The sequence below is a fragment of the Hordeum vulgare genome, chromosome 3H (assembly GCF_904849725.1).
Source record: "Hordeum vulgare subsp. vulgare chromosome 3H, MorexV3_pseudomolecules_assembly, whole genome shotgun sequence".
NCBI lineage: Eukaryota > Viridiplantae > Streptophyta > Magnoliopsida > Poales > Poaceae > Hordeum > Hordeum vulgare.
The window spans coordinates 473,797,050-473,823,340 of NC_058520.1; positions in this window are offsets into that span (position 1 = coordinate 473,797,050).

Genomic DNA, 26,291 nt, shown 5'->3' on the forward strand with positions numbered 1-26,291 from the left:
GGATTTGTGATCAGATTATCTATGATATATATTTGAGTCTTTGCTGATTTCTTATATGCATGATTTGATATCCTTGTAAGTCTTTCCGAGTCTTGGGTTTTGTTTGGCCAACTAGATCTATGATTCTTCCAATGGGAGAAGTGCTTGGTTTTGGGTTCATACCATGTGGTGACCTTTCCCAGTGACAGAAGGGGCAGCAAGGCACGCATCGTGTTGTTGCCATCAAGGGTAACAAGATGGGCTTTTATCGTAGATATGAGATTGTCCATCTACATCATGTCATCTTGCTTAAGGCGTTACTCTGTTCTCATGAACTTAATACACTAGATGCATGCTGGATAGCGGTCGACGTGTGGAGTAATAGTAGTAGATGCAGAAAGTATCGGTCTACTTGTTTTGGATGTGATGCCTATAGATATAATCATTGCCTTAGATAACGTCACGACTTTGCGCGGTTCTATCAATTGCTCGACAGTAGTTCGTTCACCCACCGTCTACTTGCTTTCATGAGAGAAGCCACTAGCGAACACTACGGCCCCCGGGTCTATTCACACATATCGTTTCCACTTCCACTTTTACTTTGCTTTGTTTCTTTGTTGCTTTCAGTTCTCACTTGGCAAACAATCTATAAGGGATTGACAACCCCTTCATAGCGTTGGGAGCAAGCTCTTTGTGTTTGTGCATGTACTTGTGATATTCCTTCACTGGATCGATACCTTGGTTCTCAAAAATGGGGGAAATACTTACCACCGCTGTGCTACATCACCTTTTCTGCTTCGAGGGAACACCAACGCAAGGCTCCAAGTCCACGGGGGAATCCTTTGCATATTTGCCTAGGAAGTCCCTAAAGGCGTAGCCGTAGCAGAAGGATTCCCCGTGCCGTTGTTGAGGGGTGTCAAGACAAGAATAGTCTCCCGTCAGCACGCTTGTTTCTGGCGCCGTTGGATGGTCTTTTGTTGCAGTAGCAGAAGTATTTCTGGCGCCGTTGCCGGGGAAGGAGAGATCTATCCAAGTAGGTCTCACAAACTCATCTCTTGCATTTACTTTTTTGCGTGTTGCCTCTCATTTTCCTCTCCCCCACTTCACATTTGCCGTTTTCATTTGCCTTTCTCCGTTGCCGTTTTCTTTTGCCTTTTTCCGTTCGCCCTTCTTCCTCTTTCTTTCTGTTTGCTTGTCTTACCATGTGCCTTCTTTTAGCTTGCATCTTTGCTTGCTAAAAATCCATTGATATGGATCCTCGCCCACTTGCTAATCTCTTTAAGAGATCCACTTATGTGGAACCAATTGCTAGTGAGTTGAGTGCACTTGACTTTCTTTATGGAGTTTTTCTTGAGATGCGTGAATCTAAAAATCGTGATGAAGAAATCCATGAAGTGATTCATGAGGGCTCCTTGGATGAAAATCATGATTGCAATGGTTTCACTATAAATTCTATTAGTGACAATCATGCTAACAATATGAAAAACCCTAAGCTTGGGGATGCTAGTTTTGCTATGTCCACTACTTGTTGCAATAATCATGATTGGGGTGATGATCTTTATTATGATCTTGAAAATTTGTTCAAACCTCATGATGAATATGATATTTGCAATAATATTGAAAGTGGGTTTGGAGAAGTCATGACTTTAGTTGATGATAATCCCACTATTTTTGAAGAGCTTCAACATTCCAAGCATGTGGATCATGGAAAGAATATCCTTTGTGATAGTTACATTATTGAATTCGAATATGATCCCACATGTAATTGCTATGAGCGAGGAAAATAGTGTGGTAGAAATTTTCATATCACTAAATCACCTCTCGTTATGTTGAGATTGCTATTGTCTCTTTCTTCTTCCTTGCATATGGTAACTATTGGTTGTCTTGACAATCCGTTTTCCTATAAAATGCCTATGCATAGGAAGTATGTTAGACTTAGATGTGATATTCACATGCTTTATGATGCTCTCGTTGTGCTTCAATTCTTGTCTTTTGTGTGAGCATCATTGATTTATCAATGCCTAGCTAAGGGCGTTAAACAATAGAGCTTGTTGGGAGGCAACCCAACGAATCTATCCTTTTTCTTTCTGTTTTGTGTTTTCCACTGTTTCATAATTATGTTATGATTGTGTTTTTTGTGTTTCTTTTTGCGTTTGTGCCAAGCAAAACCGTTATGATTAGTCTCGGGGATGATCGTTTGGTCATGCTGGAAAAGACAGAAACTTTCTGCTCACGAAAAGAATTTTCATTTTTTTTTCTGTAAGAGCTTTTCAGTTGATTCTTTTTTCTGCTGATTGCTACGCAAATTCTTCAGACTATACTAATTGTTCAGAATTTGTGAGGTGCCAGAAGTATACGAAGTGTACAGATTGCTACAGACCGGTCTGCTGTTAACAAACTCTGTTTTTGTTGTGTTGGTTGCTTATTTTCGTGAACTATGGATAGTATCGGGGGTATTAGCCATGGAAGATTGAAAATACAGTAACCCAACATCTACATAAGTAGAATCCAAGTTTTCTATAGTTATTAAGGAAGTGGTGGTTTGCTTTCTTATACTAATGTTATCACGAGTTTCTGTTTAAGTTTCGTGTTGTGAAGATTTCAAGTTTTGGGTGAAGTCCTTATGGACAAAAAGATAAAGAGTGGCAAGATCTCAAGCTTGGGGATGCCCAAGGCACCCCAAGATGATTCAAGGATGTCGTCAAAGCCTAAGCTTGGGGATGCCCCGGGATGGCATCCCCTCTTTCGTCTTCAATCCATCGGTAATGTTACTTGGGGCTATATTTTTATTCACCACATGTTATGTGTTTTCCTTGGAGCGTCTTGTATCGTAGGAGTCTTTTATTTTTGTTGTGTCACAATAATCCTTGCTGCACACATAGAGATAGATACATGGACTCATCGTGATTTTGTCGAGCTTCACTTATATCCTTTGGTAGACAATCCAGCTCACATGTGCTTCACTTATATCTTTTGAGCTAGTTGCTTTTGCTCTATGTGCTTCACTTATATCTTTTAGAGCACGGCAGTGCATGGCTTGGTAGTTAATCTATGCTATTAAAGTAGTCTCAAAAGGGGTAGTTATCCAAAGAGATACGAAAACTTCCACCTTCATGTGCATTGAATAGTTAGAGAAGTTTGATTCATCTCAACTAGTTTTGAGTTGTGGTTATGGTAATATTGAAGTTATATTAGTAAGGTGTTGTGGATCTAGAAATACTTGTGTTGAATTTAGTGATTCCCATAGGATGCACGTATCGTGAACCGCTATGTTATGAAGTATGAGCATGATTAGTCTATTGATTGTCATCCTTTGTGTGGCGGTCGGGATCGCGCGATGGTTTATACCTACCAACCCTTCCCCTAGGAGTATGCGTTCAATGCTTTGTTTGGATTACTAATAGAACTTTTGCAAGAAGTATATGAGTTCTTCATGACTAATGTTGAGTCCATGGTTTAGATGCACTTTCACCTTCCACTATCACTATCTTCTTTAGTGCCGTGCAACTTTCGCCGGTGCACAAAACCCACCATTAGTCTCCCTCAAAACAGCCACCATACCTACCTTCTATGGCTTTTTCAAAGTCATTCCGAGATATATTGCCATGCAACTACCACCATGACATGTGCCACCACGTATACATTGCCATTGCATGATCATAAGATATCTAGCATGATGTTTCCATTGATGTCTATGCCATGCTAGATCATTGTCCACAGTACACTACCGAAGGCATTCCATATAGAGTCATCATTGCTCTAAGTTTTGAGTTGTAAGTGTGATGATCATCATTGATGGAGCATTGTCCTATGTGAGGAACTAAAAGAGGCCAAAGATGCCCACTGATGGGGTTATAGTCCTAGGGTAGGTTCATAGGCCTGTCATGTAGGTCCTACCCAAGGACTACCCCTCACAAAGGACAAGGCCCTTAGTCAGTTCCGACTGAATTAAGGAGTCCCCATCATCCAGTCGGTAACAGGTCCTCGACCATCCAGTCGGAGATTAACATTCAGAGGATATCAAGCTAACCGACTGGATACCACTCGGTACATCGTAACCCCCCTGGAGGAAACGGTCATACGTTTCGAGGTACATTTATTAGCATTTAGGACGTACGTTACCTGTAACGTACACATTCAATCCCCACTACTCCACCCCTGTACCGGAACCGTTGTGGAGGGGAGCGCACTCTATCTAAGCCACCCTCCCCCACTGGTAAAAGGGTTAGCAACTCATTGTATTCCATATTTCCACTCGACAACAAGCTCCCTGAGCACTGAGACGTAGGGCTATTACCTCGACCGCAGAGGGGCCTGAACTCATACAACCTCGCCGTAGCTAAGGCTCTGCCCATCCTTTTCGTACCCTACACATCTACTTTCAGGCTTATACCCACGACACCCACCAAAATAAAAAAAGAGGCCAAAGAGCCCATCCAAAAAAATGAGGGAAAAAGAGAGAAGGGACAATGCTACCACCTATCCACACTTGTGCATATTAAGCACCATGATCTTCATGATTGAGAGTCTCTCATTTTGTCACCACCATATAGCTAGTGGGAAATTTTCATTATATAACTTGGCTTGTATATTCTAATGATAGGCTTTCTCAAATTTGCCTTAGGTCTTCGTGATCAAGCAAGTTGGATGCACACCCACTAGTTTTCTTTAAGAGCTTTCACTTACTCTTAGCTCTAGTGCATCATGTGTATGGCAATCCCTACTCATTCACATTGATATCTATTGATGAGCATCTCCACAACTCATTGATATGCCTAGTTAATGTGAAAATCTTCTCCTTGTTTGTCTTGGAACCTCCACCACACTCCACACCACTTATAGTGCTAAAACCATCGCTCACGCTCATGTATTGCGTGAGAGTTGAAAAAGTTTGAGAAAGTAAAGGCGTGAAAACAATTACTTGGCCAATACCGGGGTCGTGCCTGATTTAAATTCGTTGTGCAATGATGATAGAGCATAGTCAGACTATATGATTTTGTAGGGATAACTTTCGTTTGGCCTTGTTATTTTGAAAGTTCATGATTACCTTGCTAGTTTCTTAAATTATTATTTTCTCCACGTCAATAGCAAATTATTGTTTTGAATCTAATGGATCTGAACATTCACGTCACATAAGAGGAGTTACAAAGGACATCTATGCTAGGTAGCATGAAAGCATCAAAAATTCATTCTTTATCACTTCCCTACTCCAGGACGAGCAGGAGTTAAGGTTGGGGATGCTTGATACGTCTCAAACGTATCTATAATTTTTGATGGTTTCACACTGTTATCTTGTCAACTTTGGATGTTTTGTTTACCTTTTATATATTTTTTGGGACTAACTTATTAACTCAGTGCAAGTGCCAGTTCCTATTTTTCTGTGTTTTTGACTCTTTTCAGATCTGATTTTGGAACGGAGTCCAAACAGAATAAAATCCCCAAAATGATTTTTTTCAGAATGAAAGAAGATCGAAAGGCTTGAGGGCCAAGCAAGTGGGTCCACAGGGGAACCACAAGCTCTGTTGCCGCGGCCAGGGGGAGGCCGTGGCAACCAAGCTTGTGGCCCCCTGGCGCTCCCCTGCCCTAGGTCTTTGGCCTATAAATTCCCTAAAAATGTAGAAAAAATCAGAGCGTCCACGAAAACACTTTTTCGCCGCCGCAAGCTTCCGTTTCCGCGAGATTTCATCTGGAGACCCTTCCCGGTGCCCTGTCGGAGGGGACTTTGGAGTTGGAGGGCTTCTTCATCAACATCATCGCCCCTCCGAGTCTTGGGTTTTGTTTGGCCAACTAGATCTATGATTCTTGCAATGGGAGAAGTGCTTGGTTTTGGGTTCATACCGTGTGGTGACCTTTCCCAGTGACAGAAGGGGCAGCAAGGCACGCATCATGTTGTTGCCATCAAGGGTAACAAGATGGGATTTTATCGTACATATGAGATTGTCCATCTACATCATGTCATCTTGCTTAAGGCGTTACTCTGTTCTCATGAACTTAATACACTAGATGCATGCTGGATAGCGGTCGACGTGTTTTGGACGTGATGCCTATAGATATAATCATTGCCATAGATAACGTCACGACTTTGCGTGGTTCTATCAATTGCTCGACAGTAATTCAGAGTAACGCCTGTACATCAGAGTAATTGCCGTACAAATTATTATCCAGCATGCATCTAGTGTATTAAGTCCAAAAGAACAGAGTAACGCCTTAAGCAAGATGACATGATGTAGATGGACAATCTCATATCTACGACAGAGCCCACCTTGTTACCCTTGATGGCAACTACACGATGTGTGTCTTGCTGCCCCTACTGTCACTGGGAAAGGTCACCACACGGTAAGAACCCAAAACGAAGCACTTCTCCCATTGCAAGAATCATAGATCTAGTTGGCCAAACAAAACCCAAGACTCGGAGAGACTTACAAGGATATCAAATCATGCATATAAGAAATTAGCAAAGACTCAAATATATATCATAGATAATCTGATCACAAATCCACAATTCATCGGATCTCGACAAACACACCGCCAAAGAAGATTACATCGGATAGATCTCCATGAAGATCAGGGAGAACTTTGTAATGAAGATCCAAGAGAGAGAAGAAGCCATCTAGCTACTAGCTACGGACCCGTAGGTCTAAAGTGAACTACTCATGAGTCATTGGAGGGGCTATGATGTTGATGTAGAAGCCCTCGAACTCCAAAGTCCCCTCCGGCAGGGCACCGGGAAGGGTCTCCAGATGAGATCTCGCGGAAACGGAAGCTTGCGGCGGCGGAAAAGTATTTTGTGGATCCCTTGATTTTTTCTGTATTTTAGGGAATATATAGGCGAAAGATCTAGGTCAGGGGGCGCCAGGGAGGCCACAAGCCTGCCCACCGTCGCCCCCCTGGTGGCGGATGGGGGGCTTGTGGGCTCCGTGTAGCCCTCCTGGCTTGGCCCACAAGCCCCTTGATCTTCTTTCGTTCGGGAAAAAATCATTTCGGGGATTTTATTCTGTTTGGACTCCGTTCCAAAATCAGATCTGAAAAGAGCCAAAAACACAGAAAAAACAGGAACTCGCACTTGGCACTGAATTAATAAGTTAGTCCCAAAAAAGATATAAAAGGTACATAAAACATCCAAAGATGACAAGATAGCAGCATGAAACCTTCAAAAGTTATAGATACGTTTGAGATGTATCAAGCATCCCCAAGCTTAAGTCCTGCTCGTCCTTGAGTAGGGAAGTGATAAAGAATGAATTTTTGATGCTTTCATGCTACCTAGCATAGATGTCCTTTGTAACTCCTCTTATGTGACGTGAATGTTCAGATCCATTAGATTCAAAACAATAGTTTGCTATTGACGTGGAAACAATAATAACTCAAGCAAACTAGTAAGGTAATCATGAACTTTCAAAATAACAAGGCCAAAAGAAAGTTATCCCTACAAAAGAATATAGTATGGCTATGCTCTATCATCATTGCACAACGATTTTAAATCATGCACAACCCCCGGTATTGGCCAAGTAATTGTTTCACACCTTTACTTTCTCAAACCTTTTCAACTCTCACGCAATACATGAGCGTGAGCCATGGTTTTAGCACTATAGATGGTGTGGAGTGTGGTGGAGGTTGCAAGACAAAACTAGTGGGTGTGCATCCAACTTGCTTGCTCACGAAGACCTAAGGAAATTTTGTGGAAGCCTATCATTGGAATATACAAGCCAAGTTATAAAATGAAAACTTCCCACTAGCTATATGGTGGTGACAAAACGAGAGACTCTCAATCATGAAGATCATGGTGCTTAATATGCACAAGTGTGGAAAAGTGGTAACATTGTCCCTTCTCTCTTTTTCTCTCATTTTTTTGGTGGGCTCTTTGGCCTCTTTTTTTATTTTTTTTATTTTGGTGGGCTTCTTTGGCCTCTTTTATTTCCTCACATGGGACAATGCTCCATCAGTGAAGATCATCACACTTACAACTCAAAACTTAGGGCAACGATGACTCTATATGGAATGCCTTCGGTAGTGTACCGTGGCAATGATCTAGCATGGCATAGACATTAATGGAAACATCATGCTAGCTATCGTACGATCATGCAATAGCAATGTAGACGTGATGGCACATGTCATGGTGGTATTTGCATGGCAATATATCTCGGAATGACTTTGAAAAAGCCATAGTAGGTAGGTATGGGGGCTGTTTTGAGGGAGGCTAATGGTGGGTTTTGTGCACCGGCGAAAGTTGCACGACACTAAGAAGATAGTGATGGTGGAAGGTGAAAGTGCATCTAAACCATGAACTCAACATTAGTTATGAAGAACTCATATACTTGTTGCAAAAGTTTTATTAGTAATCGAAACAAAGCATTCAACGCATACTCCTAGGGGAAGGGTTGGTAGGTATAAACCATCGCGCGATCCCGACCGGCACGCAAAGGATGACAATCAATAGACTAATCATGCTCAGATTTCATCACATAACGGTTCACCATACGTGCATGCTACGGGAATCACTAACTTCAACACAAGTATTTCTAGATCCACAACACCTTACTAATATAACTTCAATATTACCATAACCACAACTCAAAACTAATTGAGATGATTCAAACTTCTCTAAGTATTCAATGCACATGAAGGTGGAAGTTTTCGTATCACTTTGGATAACTACCCCTTTTGAGATCACTTTCAAAGCATAGATCAACTACCAAGCCATGCACCGCTGTGCTCTAAAAGATATAAGTGAAGCACATAGAGCAAAATTATCTAGCTCAAAAGATATAAGTGAAGCACATGTGAGCTGAATTGTCTACCAAAGGATATAAGTGAAGCTCGACAAAATCACGGTGAGTGCATGTCTCTCTATCTAGATGTGCAGCAAGGATGATTGTGACACAAAAAAAATACTCCTACGATACAAGACGCTCCAAGCAAAAAGACATAACATGTGGTGAATAAAAATATAGCTCCAAGTAACGTTACCGATGGATTGAAGACGAGAGAGGGGATGCCTTCCCGGGGCATCCCCAAGCTTAGGCTTTTACGACTTCCTTGAATCTCTTGGGGTGCCTTGGGCATCCCCACGCTTGAGCTCTTGCCACACTTTATCAATTTGTCCATAAGAACTTCACCCAAAACTTGAAAACTTCATAACACGAAACTTAAACAAAAACTCGTGATAACATTAGTATGAGAAAGCAAACCACCACTTCCTTAGGTACTGTAGCAAACTTAAATTCTACTTATGTTGATGTTGGGTTACTGTATTTTCAATCTTCCATGGCTAATACCCCCCGATACTATCCATAGTTTCATCAAAATAAACAACCAACACAACAAAAACAGAATCTGTTAACAGCAGACGAGTGTGTAGCAATTTGTATATTTCGTATACTTCTAGTACATCAAAATTCTGAACAATTACTATAGTCTGAAGAATTTGCGTAGCAATCCGCAGCAAAAACAATCAACTCAAAATCTCTTACAGAAAGAAAAATGAAAATTCTTTTAGTGAGTAGAAAGTTTCTGACTTTTCCAGCATGACCAAACGATCATCCCCAAGACTAATCATAACGCTTTTGCTTGGCACAAACCAAAAAAGTAACACAAAAAACACAATCATAACAAAATTATGAAAGTGTGGGAAACACAAAACAGAAAGAAAAAGGATAGATTCGTTGGGTTGCCTCCCAACAAGCGCTTTTGTTTAACGCCCTTAGCTGGGCATTCAATGATGCTCACACAAAAGATGAGAATTGAAGCAGAACGAGAGCATCATAAAGCACGTGAAAATCACATCTAAGTCTAACGTACTTCCTATGCATAGGTATTTCATAGGAAAACAAATTGGAAAGACAACCAATTGTTACCAATGAAAGGAAGAAGAAAGAGACAAGAGCAATCTCAACATAACGAGAGGTGACTTAGTGATATGAAAGTTTCTACGACCATATTTTCCTCTCTCATAATAATTACATGTGAGATCATATTCGAATTCAACAATGTAACTATCACATAGGATATTTTTTTCATGATCCACATGCATGCAAAGTTGACGCTCTTCAAAAATAGTGGGATTATCATCAAATAAAGTCATGACTTCTCCAATCCCACTTTCAATATTGTTGCAAATATCATATTCATCATGAGGTTTGAACAAATTTTCAAGGTTATAAGAAAGATCATCACCCCAATCATGATTATTGCAATAAGTAGTGGACAAAGCAAAACTAGTATCCCCAAGCTTAGGGTTTTGCATATTTTAAGCATGATTGTCAGTAACAGAATTTATAGCGAAACCATTGCAATCATGCTTTTCATTCAAGGAGCCCTCGTGAATCACTTCATAAATTTCTTCATCATGATTTTCAGATTCACGCATCTCAAGAAAAACTCCATAGAGAAAGTCAAGTGCACTCAACTCACTAGCAATTGGATCAACATAATTGGATCTGTTAAAGAGATTAGCAAGTGGATGAGGATCCATATCACTAGATTTTCAGCAAGCGAAGATGCAAGCATATTGAAGGTACATGGCACAAAAGCGAACAGAAAGCAAGCGAGAGAAAAGAGCGAACGAAAAAGGCAAACGAAAAAAGGCAAATGAAAAAGGCAAATTGGTGAAGTGGGGGAGAGGAAAACGAGAGGCAACTGGCAAAAAAGGTAAATGCAAGAGATGAGTTTGTGACACTTACTTGGATAGATCTTGACTTGATCTCTCCTCGGCAACGGCGCCAGAAATCCTTCTGCTGCTGGCTACGCCTATAGCGATTTCCTTGGCAAATATGCAAAGGATTCCCCCACGGCCTTGGAGCCTTGCGTTGGTGTTCCCTTGAAGAGGAAAGGGTGATGTAGCACAGCGGCGGTAAATATTTCCCTCAGTTTGAGAACCAAGGTATCAATCCAGTAGGAGGATCGCATCAAGTCACAAGTACCTGCACAAACACAAAGAGCTTGCACGCAACGCTATGAAGGGGTTGTCAATCCGTTATAGATTGTTTGCAAAGTGAGAACTGAAAGCAAAAAGTAAACAAAGCAAAGTAAAGGTAAAAGCGGAGATGATAATTGTGAGTAGACCCCGGGGCCGTAGTGTTAACTAGTGGCTTCTCTCATGAAAGCAAGTAGATGGTGGGTGAACGAATTACTGTCGAGCAATTGATAGAACCGGGCAAAGTCATGACGTTATCTATGGCAATGATCATACATATAGGCATCACGTCCAAAACAAGTAGACCGATACTTTCTGCATCTACTACTATTACTCCACACGTCGACCGCTATCCAGCATGCATCTAGTGTATTGAGTTCATAAGAACAGAGTAACGCCTTAAGCAAGATTACATGATGTAGATGGACAATCTCAAATCTATAATGAAAGCCCATCTTGTTACCCTTGATGGAAACAACACAATGAGTGCCTTGCTGCCTCTTCTGTCACTCGGAAAGGTCACCGCACGGTATGAACCCAAAACCAAGCACTTCTCCCATTGCAAGAATCATAGATCTAGTTGGCCAAACAAAGCCCAAGACTCGGAGAGACTTACAAGGATATCAAATCATGCATATAAGAAATCAGCAAAGACTCAAATATAATTCATAGATAATCTGATCCCAAATCCACAATTCATTGGATCTCGACAAACACACCGCCAAAGAGGATTACATCGGATAGATCTCCCTGAAGATCATGCAGAACTTTGTATTGAAGATCCAAGAGAGAGAAGAAGCCATTTAGCTACTAACTACGGACCCGTAGGTCTGAAGTAGAATACTCACGAGTCATTGGAGAGGCAATGATGTTGATGTAGAAGCCCTCCAGCTCCAAAGTCCCCTCCGGCAGGGCCCCGGGAAGGGTCTCCAGATGAGATCTGGCGGAAACAGAAGCTTGCGGCGGCGGAAAAGTGGTTTCGTGGACGCCCTTATCTTTTTTTGGATTTGAGGGAATATATAGGCCAAAGAGCTAGCTCAGGGGAGCTCGAGGGAGGCCACAAGTCTGGTAGCCACGGGCCCCCCTGGCCGAGGCTACACGGCTTGTGGGCTCACTGTGGGCCTCCTGCCTTGGCCCTCAAGTCCCCCGATCTTCTTCTGTTCTGGAAAAATTCATTTCGGGGATTTTATTCCGTTTGGACTCCATTCCAAAATCAGATCTAAAAAGAGTCAAAAACATAGAAAAAACAGGAACTGGCACTAGGAACTAAATTAATAAGTTAGTCCCAAAAAAGATACAAAAGGTATATAAAACATCCAAAGTTGACAAGATAACAACATGAAACCATCAAAAATTATAGATACGTTTGAGACGTATCAGCCATCAAGGGTAAAAATATGGAGTTTCATCACTGGTTTGAGATTATCCCTCTACATCATGTCATCTTGCTTAAGGCGTTACTCTGTTCGTCATGAACTCAATACATTAGATGCATGCTGGATAGCGGTGGAAATGTGGAGTAATAGTAGTAGATGCAGAAAGTGTCGGTCTACTTGTCTCGGACGTGATGCTTATATGTATGATCATTGCCTTAGGTATCGTCATGACTTTGCGCGGCTCTATCAATTGCTCGACAGTAATTTGTTCACCCATCATAATACTTGCTATTTTGAGAGAAGCCTCTAGTGAACACTATGGCCCCCGGGTCTACTCCACACCATATTTTCAGCCTTACACTTTTTACTTCGTTGCACTTTTCGCCTTCAGATCTCACTTTGCAAACAATCTTGAAGGTGTTGACAACCCCTTTATAGCGTTGGGTGCAAGCTCTTTTGTGTTTGCGCAGGTACTCTGGACTTGATGAGATTCTCCTACTGGATAGATACCTTGGTTCTCAAACTGAGGGAAATACTTACTGCTCCTGTGCTGCATCACCCTTTCCTCTTCGAGGGAAAAACCTACGCAAGCAAGTTTCCGTCAACGTGTCAAATTTTGGCGCTGTTGTTTGAGAAGTAGCAGCGGGCAAGGCAAAAAAAGACAATACGAAAGTCCTACAGATTTCGTCGGTAATACCAACACCGGCAATGGAAACCTGCGCCAGAAGAAGCGGGGCTTTAGTGGGATGAAGCCGCACAATTATAACGAGATGCTCAAAGGCCCCTGTCCGCAGCATGCCACGCCGGAGGGACCGGCGACTCATTCTTGGGAGGATTGCTACGTGATGAAGGAATTCCGGGCCGAGGCGCTCAGAAGGGGTCAGGGTGGTGATCAGGGCCAGCGACAGGAGCTGCCCGGCGCGCCCGGGTCATGCCAGAGTCCGTTCAGCGGTTTTCCTAACCTGGGACCACAGGGCGGGTCCCGACCCAACGCTGGACAATACCAAGTTCACAACCAGCGGTACAACCCGCCAGGAGTGTTTCGGCAACCACCCCCGCAAGAGGATCTGCAGCGACAGGACGATCGTGGCGGTTTTCAGAATAACCCTAAGCAACTAAACGGCGGGCAGTATCATGTGTTCACCACCAGCACCTGCAAGCAGGATCAGAAGGTGAAACATAGAACCTTCAGTGTGGTCGAGCCGGCGCACCCCCGGTACCTTCACTGGTGTGAACAACCCATAACCCTGAGCAGGGAGGATCACCTGCCCCAAGTGGATAACCCTGGCGACTTGGCTTTGGTCGTGGCTCCACAAGTCGAGGGTTACACCCTTTCCAAGGTCCTCATGGATGGAGGCAGCAACATTAACATCTTATACATTGATACTTTCATGGACGAATCTCTTGGAGAAAGACTTGATGCCATCGTCCACGGTCTTCCACGACATCGTCCCCGGTAAATCAGCGTATCCAATTGGGTGGAGTAAGCTTAACATGGCCGTTGGCACAGAGTCCAATTACACTAGCGAGTCTCTCATGTTCGAGGTGGTCAAAATCAAGAGCCCCTACCATGTGTTGTTTGGAAGGCCGGCGTACGCCCGATTCATGGCCCGCCCATGTTATGTTTATCGCAAAATCAAGATGCTCGGCCCTAAGGGACCTATTACCATCAGTGGAGATAGGAAGATAGATCAAGAATGCAAAGAAGGAGACGCAGCTTACGCCGAGTCGGCTTGCGCGACCGAAGAGCTTAAGTTTCACCAAGCTAATGTTGACCCACCAGACATGACGCCGCTCAAGAGGCAAATCAGTGACTCTGAGCCGCCCCTCAAGTTTAAACCGACGAACAATACCAAGGTCATAGACTTTACGTCTGGCGACTCCACCAAGCAGTTCACTATTGGGGCGGGTCTGGATCCCAAATAGGAAAGCGCGCTCATCGAATTCATCCGTGAGAATCGGGACATCTTCGCATGGAAACGTTCTGACATGCCAGGTGTACCGATAGAATTCGTTGAGCACCATCTTAATACTGACCACAAAGTCAAGCCAGTCCGGCAGTACCTTCGTAGGTTCAATGAAGAGCGTCGTAAGGCAATCGGAGAGGAAGTCGCCCGGCTTTTGGCCGCCGGGTTTATCATCGAGGTTTTCCATCCTGAATGGATGGCTAACCCGGTCCTGGTGCTCAAAAAGAACGACACTTTCCACATGTGCATCGACTACACTGACCTCAACAGAGCCTGTCCGAAGGATCCCTTCGTCGTTCCCCGCATTGATCAAATTATTGATTCAACGGCGGGTTGCGAGCATTTGTGTTTCTTGGATGTTTATTCAGGATACCACCAGATCAAGATGGCGGTGGCGGATAAGGAGAATACATCCTTCATAACCCCCTTTGGAGCTTTCTGTTACGTGTCTATGCCTTTCGGGCTCAAGAGCGCGGGAGCGACTTACCAGCATTGCATCCAAAATTGTTTGCATAACCAGGTCGATCGTAATGTCCACTCTTATGTGGACGACATCATGGTCAGATCTCAACAGAAGGAGTCACTCTTGGAGGATCTCAAGGAAACTTTTGACAACTTGCGCGTCTACCAGATAAGGCTTAATCCCACCCAGTGTGTGTTTGGTGTTCCTGCAGGGAAGTTATTGGGGTTTTTGGTGTCGGAACGTGGCATTGAAGCTAACCTGGACAAAATTGAAGCAATTACTTCACTGGGGAAACCGGCTAACATTAACCAAGTCCAGCGCATGGCGGGTCGAATCACAGCTCTGAGCCACTTATAAGTCGCCTCGGGGAGAAGGCCATCCCTCTCTATCAGCTGCTCAAGAAAACTGATCGATTCGTATGGACGGACGAAGCCAACGAAGCCTTTGAAGCCTTGAAGCGACAATTAGTTAACCCGCCAGTATTGGCGGCTCCGACGGACAAGGAGCCTATGCTCGTGTACATCGCAGCCAATTCCAAGGCAGTTAGCGTGGCAGTGGTTGTCGAGCGGAAGGAAGAAGGAAAGGAGTATCCGGTCCAACGACCAGTGTATTTTATCACCGAGGTCCAAACCCTCTCCAAGCAACGCTACCCGCATTGGCAGAAGCTGGTTTTTGGGGTGTTTATGGCAAGTCGGAAGCTGAAGCACTACTTCCAGGAACATCCAATCACGGTCATCAGTTCTGCTCCCCTTGGTGACATCATACATAATCAAGAAGCAACTGGAAGGATTGCTAAGTGGGCCATCGATTTAGGGCCCCATCATGTGCGGTATACGCCCCGGACGTCCATCAAATCTCAAGCACTCGTGGACTTCATCAATGATTGGACCAAGTTGCAAATCCCACAGGATAGGCCCGATCATACTTATTGGACCATCTATTTTGATGGATCCATGCAACTAGAAGGCTCGGGGGCTAGCGTGGTGATAAATTTGCATTAAGGTGACAAGTTTTGCTATGTCCTTCGGCTCATGTTCCCATGTACAAACAATGCAGCAGAATATGAAGCCTTGCTCCATGGATTGCGACTCGCCAAAGAGATGAACCTCACGCGAGTCAGATGTCTCGGCGACTCAGATTTGGTGGCACAATAGGTTTCTGGCACCTCGGATTCAAGAGACCCCTTAATGGCGGCTTACAGACGAGCTGTGTCAGATATAGCGAGTCACTTCCATGGTTATCAAGTGGATCACATCGACCGGCGACTTAATGAAGCATCGGACGCTCTTTCTTGTCTCGGTTCACAACTAAGCCGGTTCCTCCCAACGTCTTTTTGGATGTATTACATAACCCCTTGGTGAGACTGCCTTCAGAAGAAGACTTGGCGGTGTCGGACCCCGAGTCTCAACTCATGGCGGCTCTTCATGCTACTCCGGATTGGGGGGCTCCTTGTGTGGCGTATCTCACTAGAGGCGAGTTACGTGCTGATGAATTATTGGCTCACCAAATCGTCCATTGGTGTAAATCCATGGTCATACACAACGGCAAGTTGCACAAACGAAGCACCTCAGGGGTATTTCAAAGGTGCATCTCTCCTGAAGAAGGATGTATGATCCTCAATGAGATTCACGCAGGCGACTGTGGTCATCATGCTGGGTCACGATCTTTGGTTTCTAAAGCCTTCAGACATGGGTTCTATTGGCTGACGGCTCATGCACACGCAGAGGAGATAGTTCGCCGATGTGATGGCTGCCAAAAATTTGGACGTCACATGCACGTGCCGGCTCAGGAATTGCGAATGATTCCGATCACTTGGTCGTTTGCAGTTTGGGGGCTTGACATGGTTCGCCCTTTCAAGATGTCATCCAATAAAAAGACTCACCTATTGGTGGTGGTTGACAAGTTTACTAAGTGGGTTGAGGTAGAGCCCGTTAGTAGCTGCGATGCAGGTACGGCTCTCAAATTCTTGAAAAAATTGATTTTCACGTTTGGATACCCTCATAGTATCATTACTGACAATGGTACTAATTTATCCCAAGGTGCAATACAAGACTTTTGTTCACGAGAGCATATCCAGCTTCACGTCTCCGCGGTCGCACATCCCCAGTCTAATGGGTAGGGAGAATGGGCGAAGCAGGAAATATTGCAGGCAATTAAGCCTCGACTCATGGTACCTTTGGAACGTACTCCACGGTGTTCGGTGGAAGAATTGCGCTCAGTATTATGGAGCATCAGGACAACTCCAAATCGCTCCACAGATTTTACTCCTTTCTTTCTGGTCTACGGGGCAGAAGCGGTGTTACCAAGTGACATCAGACACGATTCACCGCGAGTCGCCGCCTATGTGGAACAAGACAACGAGCTGGCACGACAAGACTCGTTGGATGCTTTGGAGGAAGAGCGTGACTTGGCCACGTCATGATCGGTGATCTACCAACAAGACTTGCGACGCTACCATAGCCGCCGTGTCAGGAGCCGGACTTTTCAAGAGTGTGACTTAGTGCTCCGTTTGATTCAAGATCACACTGGTATGCACAAACTATCACCTCTGTGGGAAGGACCGTTTGTCATCAACAAGAATCTTCGAAACGACTCATACTACTTGGTGGATATTCGCCCAGATCGGCCATCTACAGAGGTTAAGAAAACTCGCCCCTGGAATATAGCCCACCTGTGGCCTTACTACACTTAGAGCCATGGGCTCCTTTTCCCCCCAAATTTCAGAAACTGTAATTCATTATTTATGAAAGCAATAAAGCCGGCACCCATGAACTTCGGGGTCCTTTGCCGTTTCAGCTTTTGAAAGCATGAGTCTTTATTGTTCTATAAGTCGTCCAAACATGGACGCTATCAAAGCCAAAGAGCATAAGTCGCTATGCTGCACTTATTTCAAAACTGGGCCTTGATAAGGCAAAGAGGACCAGTCGCCACGTTGCACGGTTCAAACATAGGCGCCTTATATGATTTTGAGAATTAAGCCGGCTTACTTGGGGGCTACTAGTTCCCAAGTCGTTTTGCAGTAAGAGCGTACACGCTTCTGCAATCCTATGCCCGACTTTTCCTAAATCATAGGTCACTTGGGGGCTTCCAATCACTGAGTTCAGCCTGAATACCCTCTTGGCCAGCGAAAAATTACCGCATTACAAATGGTTATACTAGACTATGTGTTGGACAATGTGATAGCCTCGCTTATTAGGGATGATAGACTACTCATATCAATATGGAATTCGTTCTTTTCCTGGAGCCCATTCGAACAGAACTCCCAGGTTAAGCGTGCTTCGCTTTAAGTAGTTCTAGGACGGGTGACCAACTGGGAAGTTGATCCTGGGTGCGCATGAGTGAGGACAAAGTGCAGAGAGAAGACTAGTATTGATATGTGGGGCCAGTCTAGAACCCGCCAGGAGTAACGACCGCCGCGGGTGTGTCCGGGGTGTTACAAGTTTGGTATCAAAGCTGACCCTCACAGTGACACAGATGTTTGCGGACAGGTGTGCGGTCATGTTGTTTATGACGTTTGTGACCCATCGTGGCACACGACGTGGTACATGTACTGGACTAGATGCACATACGTCTGTACCAAGAGGGAACGCTCCTGTGGCCCGACGAGGACGTCGGTTCCTCTGAGTGGTGGTGTATGTGGTAGCCTGGCTTATTAGGGATGATAGACTACTCATATCAATAAGGAATTCCTTCTTTTCCGGGAGCCCATTCGAACAGAACTCCCAGGTTAAGCGTGCTTCGAGGATGGGTGACCGACCGGGAAGTTGATCCCGGGTGTGCATGAGTGAGGACAAACTGCGCAGAAAATACTAGTATTGATATGTGGGGCCAGTCTAGATCCCGCGAGGAGTAACGACCGCCAGCGGGTGTGTCCGGGGTGTCACAGACAAGTCGCCACATGGACCTATGTACTTTGGGAGAGTCAATCCGTCATTTGGACCCTGAACTCGCCTTCGTTAAAACATAAAAGGTACCGGCCGGAGCCACACATGGAGAATAGACAAACCATTGGTTCATTGAACCCGCTTCACTAAAGCTTGACTCGCGGCTGATCAGCCGGTCTAAAAAACAAGGCTGTTGCAAAAGCCTTCTAAGGGTAACACTGGAGTTTTGCAAACTCGTCTTGTCCTGTCGCAGCTCATGGAGCCGACGAATTTTTTTCGATGGCACGACCACAAGGTTTCATACTATCTTTGAGTCGGCTTTTGTTTATAACTCGCCATGACTCATTGGGCCAGTTTTTAACTACTATTTGCCATAGCCTAGGGGGCTGGTTTATATTTTCCATAACCCAGGGGGCTGGTCTATTCTTTGCCATAACTCAATGAGTCGGCTTATGTTTTCCTGACACACACGATGAAGGCTTTTATGTCGAACTGTGACACTTCCTTGTTTATTAAAGCTAAATATTTTACTAGGGCGATTCATGAATAGACTAAAGGAATAAGTTATTCAGGAAGGTCAATCAAAAGGCACTACTGACCGGTTGTTTTACTACAAAATTTAACAAGCTATTACATGGCTCGAATGGCCAAGTCGGGCATCATCCCCCAATGAAGAAAGGATCAGATTGTCTTTTAAAGGCAAAAATTACATCTTGAGAAGACTCAAGCCGCCTCCGGGTCACCTTGCCTTGAGCTCTCTCCAACTTCAATTTGTAAGTCGCCCAGTTTCCAGTTACACTTGGATAAGGCGACGAACTCATCTTCATCATCAAGGAAGAGGGATAGATCCATGTCAAGGTCAAAAGGATTCTTGGGACGGGGAGGAGCCAAGCTAGTAATTTCATACGAGGGAGGAGTCACCTTCTTGTTCTTATCATCATATGCGGCTTGGTATTTATTTAAATCCAAGCCGGCTGCCAGCCGAGTCGCCGCGAAGCGGGATTCCTTGATCACTCGCTGGTAGTCCTCCTCGGTGAACTCCGACCCGTCGTCCTTCAGTTCAGGATAGCCAGCAACTACTTCTTCTGGTTTCAGCTCCGAAGCATAGGCTAAACACCATCTTAGGGTGTTCATGACTCCCTTCAGGGCGGCTGATCTTTTCAGCTCCTCTATTTTAGGAGGCAACATGGACAGATAGCTGAGCATGTTCTTGATGGATTTAACTGGCTCTTTGCTGCCCATCACTGCTTTAATTGTCAGCACGCCCCCTGTATATAACTGCTCGGTGAAGGTATACATAGCTTTTAGCTTCAACATGCAGTCATCTCGGAGATTGGCGGCTCATGAACCTACAAAGGACACATCAGTGTTTGATCGTTTTGGGAGATTAGACTGGTTTTTTCAGTAAAGAAGGGTTAATACTTACCAAACATGGCTACAGTCATGTTGGAGATGTGCTTTTTCAAGCCGGAAAGCTCTTGTTGGGCGGCTTCCAGTTTTCCCTCGGCTTGCTCAGCCTGCTTTAGGATGACGGCTTGGTCAGCTTTGCCTTTCCTCTCAAGTTTCTGATTATCAGCTTTCATTCTGTCCAGTTCAGCCAGAACCAAGTGATATTTCCTCTCCGACTCAGATCGTGCATTTTGCTGTTCGGCTAGATTCTTCCTTAAGTCGGCTACAACTGACTCAGTTTGGGTCACAGATTCCTGCAAAACAAAATTTGGGGTGACAAGTTTCAAAATTATTGAAAGCAATATTCCTGACACTTGGGGCTAATGTATGATTCTATTCAAAGTCATACAAAATTCAAGCCCCGGCTCATCTTTCAAAAGATGACCCGACCCTTGGGGGCTACAGGTTGAAGATTTTTACTAAATTGAAAGACCCGGCTCATCTTTTAAAAGATGACCCGACCCTTGGGGGCTACAGGTTGAAGATTTTTACTAAATTCAAGACCCGGCTCATCTTTAAAAAGATGACCCGGCCCTTGGGGGCTACAGGTTCAAGATTTTAACTAAATTTAAGACCCGACTCATCTTTCAAAAGATGACCCGGCCCTTGGGGGCTACAGGTTGAAGATTTTTACTAAATTCAAGACCCGACTCATCTTTCAAAAGATGACCCGGCCCTTGGGGGCTACCGGTTGAAGATTTTTAACTAAATTCAAGACCCCGGCCCATCTTTCAAAAGATGACCCGGCCCTTGGGGGCTACAGGTTGAAGATTTCAATTATATACAAGACCCGGCGCATCTTTCACAAGATGACCCAGACCTTGGGGGCTATGGACAGATATGGGTATGATAAGACATTACAACAACAATACTTCCATCAAGCAAAAGACTAGTATATTGGAAGGCTAATGGGTGGAAGAGAATACATAATAGACGTGCCTCATGTTTAACTTTCGTCAGGTGAATCAAGCTTTTGTTCATTTCATAACTCGTCTCTAGGCGACTTGCGAAGCCAGAGCAGAGTTGGTCAAATTCCAGCTTCTCATACTTGGGAAGCTTGAACTTATTGACATCTTGTTCGGTGGAAGGATGAGATTCCTTTGAGGTGTGCTTGGATAGCACCACCGCCGAAGGTGTGGAGTAGCCAGTGCTGGTGATTATGACGGCATCTGGATCTTCAGTCGCCTTGAGAGGACTCGGCGGATTAACCTTGTCAGCACTTTCCTTCAAATTGTCGAGCGAGTCATCCCGAACATCGGGGATATCATCCACATGAATGTCATGAGCTGCCGCTTGGTCCTCATCAAGCTCTGGGACAGAGGCGCTCTTGCCTAAAGCCTCAGTCGTCCTAGGAGCAGAAGATAACTCGCCAGTCTTTCTTTTCTTCGCCTGTGCTCTGAGATAAGGGCACCAAGATTAGGGCAGATATCGTTATCAAGAAGAAAGAGAGTTCACAAAGGAACTCACCCTTGCACACGAATCATTGGCGGGAGAGCTGACATTGCTGAGTCGCCAGATGAAGGGGGAGAAGTCTGACAGAATAAAACTTTAAAGACTAAGGAAGTTGAGAAACGTATTTTCCACAAGGAAGAGTATGTTTAAACGAAAGTGTACCTCGCTTGTGCACTTCCGACCTGTTGTCTTCTCAGGCAGCCCGGAAATTAAGTCGCCAGAGTGACTCCGGGTTTTGCGCTTGGCAGTATATCTTGCCTTCTTCAAAAGGAAATCAGGGTCCATATAAGCATATGGATGAGACATGGGGACTTTCCCACAGATCCGTCTGGCTGGTCTAGGGGAAGGGGAAGGTGAGTCATAAGAAATAGAAATTACCTCAACCGCATCGTCTTGGCTTTCGTTGTCCTCGCCCTACACATAAAGACACATGGTATAAGCATGAGTCGGAACATAAATATGATAAGTAAAGGGAAGTTTTACCTGTGACTGCTCTTCGACGGCTCATGACTCGCCGACAATAGATGAATCCTTGGCCGCGGCTTTGCCTTTGCCTGCTTTCGTCTTATTCTTTGGCGGCGGTTTCGTGTTCTTCTGGCCTGTCACTTTTGGACCCCTTCGCCAAAAGGGATCATCTTTCTGATGAACAGAATTAAATTTCAAACCCAGAGAATTGGCAAGTGTATTTATAAGGTAAACGAAGGCGACTCAGACTCTTACTGGCAGAGCCGGGTTGGAGCGGCGGAAGGCCTTGAGCCCGATTTTGGCACATTCTTCCAAAGACTCGCCGGTTAGCTTCTTGATTACTCCAACAATGTCCCTCTCTGCGAGTTTTTTGTGGTGGAAGCATTGCGGACGGTCCACCTTACCATCATATTCACACATTAACCCGTCTCGGCGACTCAAGGGAAGAATGTTCCATTCCACCCAGCAGTGGAACAGATCAATCCCAATGAGCCCGTTATTGGTCAAGGACCATAACTCGCAGTAGATGGGGATAAATTCAGATTCTTCTTCTTCTGTGAGCTTCTCGGGCAGTTTGAAATCCATGGGCACGCGATCCTCTCGAAAAGCAGGAAGTGGGTTCTCTCCAGGTGGAGAGGTGTCACGGGAATAAAACCATGACTCGACCCAGCCTTTGGGATGGCTGGGCAGAAGACTGATGGAAATCCGCGCTCACAACGTCTCTGGATGTTGACTCCTTCAAGTTCATGATTGGGTCCATTGGTAAATTTAGTCTGGCGATTCAAATGAAAGAAGTTCCAAAACAAAGGAACTGTGGGCTCTCTTTGCAGGTATACCTCACAAATCACTTGGAACTGGCAAAGATTGCTGATGGAGTTTGGTCCCAGGTCTTGAGGATGGACGTTAAGGAAATACAGAACATCTCGGAAAAACTTTGACCCGGGTGGCTTAAAACCTCGTTCAAGGTAGTTTGTGAAAATGACTACTTCTCCGTCGGCAGGGTTGGGGATCAACCCGCCCGGGGCGGTTTGCCAACCAATGGCTTCCTTACTGTCGAGAAGACCCGACTTAACGAATTTCTCGAGAGTAGCATCATCGATTTTGGTTGGTAACCAATTGCACTTCGAAACAACAACCATGACTACAAAAAAAGGAAACAAGGCGGTTCAGTGAGTACCATGAAGTGTGGTAACTCGCCAGTTCGGATCTACGATGTGTTTGAGAAGGATTTTGTGACTCGCCAGTAGGTGACAAAATATGGATGTAAAGGCTTTCTAACCCTCTATTTGGGCGATTTATGGAAACATCTTTAAAGTATTGTGACTCGCCCTTTAACCGAAAAAAGGGGCGTAGCTATGGTGATAAATCTGAGTCGCTGTGGTGGAAGGAGATGAGCGGCGACACTCAAAGGTCTTTTTGCTTAGGGATATTCCCGGAAGACGGACAAACATATTTCTAAAAACAAGCAGTGAATTGCGGACCTACGAGGGGACCAAATTAAAAGAATAATACTTGATAAAATGATGAAGGCTATGAACGTAAAGAAGCGACAGTACTATTGCCTGGATCTACGGTGCAAGAACTTAAGGTAACTGGGAGATGGAATAAGGTGACCATGGTTTGCTACTGCGAAAATCTACCGTAAGAATATGATGCAGATCTGAAGCAGAAAGGGACATTCATTGCGTTTCAAAGCTAGCTTGCGGGCGGCAATGGCAATGGCGTTCTCGGTCTAACCCTAATGGGGAAATGTGTTTACCTCAGGAAGGAGACGGTGTCGGAGATGGATGCGGATAACTTCACACTTTTTGTTGGCTTGAAGACGCCCGGGAACCCACGGTTGGCGATGAAGCTTCGGCGGCCGGTGAGGAAGCCAAGGCACTGGCGCGAGGAAGACGAAGGGCGCGAGGAAGACGAAGGTCGAGAGGAGGCCAAGGTGGCGGTAGGTAACAGAGCCCCCCATTCCCCTTGCGGCTATTTAAAGGGCCAGAACAGGAATCGAGGCGGCCAGAGCAGGAATTGAGGCGGTCAGAGCGGAGCTCGAGGCGACAAGTCGAGAATCTGAAGTGATGGCGCCTGGGTTTTCGGGATAAGTAAATATGGAGCCAAAGATCCATTGGGTGGTTATAGCATTAAAAACCCCGGAATTAAGGGGATAAGGTGATGTCATCAAAGATTACCCGGCGGGTCAAACAAATTCACAACGAATGGCGGCTTATCATTCGTCGAAAGGCAAGGATAGCATAAGTCGTCCCAAGTGGGTGAAGGTTTATTGACGTGAATGATATCAAGACAATCTGGGCCTAATGTTGGGGATATTACCTGCGGTATAACCCGCCCTTGGTGGTCCGCGTCATCAAAGGAGCGACTAAACATTGGATGTGCGGCCCTTGGCCCAGAAGCCGGATGGCGGTTCAAGAAGCTATGCAGAAGATAGACTACCAAGGGAGTTCCCAATCTTGGAAGACACGACGACTTAAATATAGGGAAATCTACGATGGGTAGCATGGCCAGGACTCTTTAAACCCTAGGGTCTCGACCTGTATATAAAGGCGAGTCCCAAGGGAAGATAGGGAAGGTTAGAAATTATCGAGAGCTAGGTAAGGCGAGTCACGCCCTCCTTGTAATTGAAACCAACATCAATCCACACAAAGCAGGACGTAGGCTTTTACCTCCACACGAGGGGCCAAACCTGGGTAAATCTGAGTCCCACTTTCGCTCACCCCCTTCGAGTCGCCACTGATACGTCTCCAACGTATCTATAATTTTTGATGGTTTCATGCTATTATTGTCTCAAACTTTGGATGTTTTGTATGCCTTTTATATCTTTTTGGGACTAACTTATTAACTCGGTGCCTAGTGCCAGTTCCTGTTTTTTCCATGTTTTTGACCCCTTTCAGAGGAGGATTTTACACGGAGTCCAAACGGAACGAAACTTCCAAAAAGATTTTTTCCGAAACAAAAGAAGATCGGGAAACTTGAGAACCAAGGCAGGGGGCCACCAAGGACCCCACAAGCCCCCTAGCCGCGGCCAGGGGGGCCGCGCCTCCCAGGCTTGTGGGCTCCCTGGGCCACCTCTAGCCTAGGTCTTTCGCCTATATATTCCCAAAAATTCCAGAAAAAAATCAGGAGATCATCGTAAGTACTTTTCCACCGTCGCAAGCTTCTGTCTCCGCAAGATCCCATATGGGGCACGTTCTGGTGCCCTGCCGGAGGAGGGATTCGGATACAGAGGGCTTCTTCATCAACACCATGACCTCTCCGATGATGCGTGAGTAGTTCACCATAGACCTACGGGTCCATAGCTAGTAGCTAGATGGCTTCTTCTCTCTCTTGGATCTTCAATACAAAGTTCTCCATGATCTTCATGGAGATCTATCGGATGAAATCTTCTTTTGCGGTGTGTTTGTCGAGATCCGATGAATTGTGGATTTATGATCAGAGTATCTATGAATCTTATTTGAGTTTCTTCTGGTATCTTTTATGCATGCTTTCATATCCTTGTAATTCTCTTTGAGTAGTGGCTTTTGTTTGGCCAACTTGATCTATGATTCTTGCAATGGGAGAAGTGCTTGGTTTTGGGTTCATACCATGCGGTGACCTCACCCAGTGACAGAAGGGGTAGCGAGGCACGCATCATGTTGTTGCCATCAAGGGTAAAAAGATGGGGTTTTCATCATTGGTTTGAGTTTATCGCTCTACATCATGTCATCTTTCTTAAGGCGTTACTCTATTCGTCATGAACTCAATACACTAGATGCATGGTGGATAGCGGTCGATGTGTGGAGTAATAGTAGTAGATGCAGAAAGTATCGGTCTACTTGTCTCGGACGTGATGCCTATATGTATGATCATTGCCTTAGATATCGTCATGACTTTGCGCGGTTCTATCAATTGCTCGACACTAATTTGTTCACCCACCGTAATATTTGGTATTTTGAGAGAAGCCTCTAGTGAACACTATGGCCCCCGGGTCTACTTCACACCATATTTTCAGCCTTACACTTTTTCTTCGTTGCACTTTCCGCCTTCAGATATCACTTTGCAATCAATCTTGAAGGGATTGACAACCCCTTTATAGCGTTGGGTGCAAGCTCTTTTGTGTTTGTGCGGGTACTCTGGACTTGACGAGATTCTCCTACTGAATTGATACCTTGGATCTCAAACTGAGGGAAATACTTACTGCTCCTGTACCGCATCGCCCTTTCCTCTTTAAGGGAAAAACCAACGCAAGCTCAAGAGACGGCAGAAGATTTCTATCACCGTAGCAGCCACCAAGGTGCGCTGGCGCCATCTGTAAGTCCTTTCATGAGGACATCTGTCGTGAGAAAACCCTGACAAATCCCG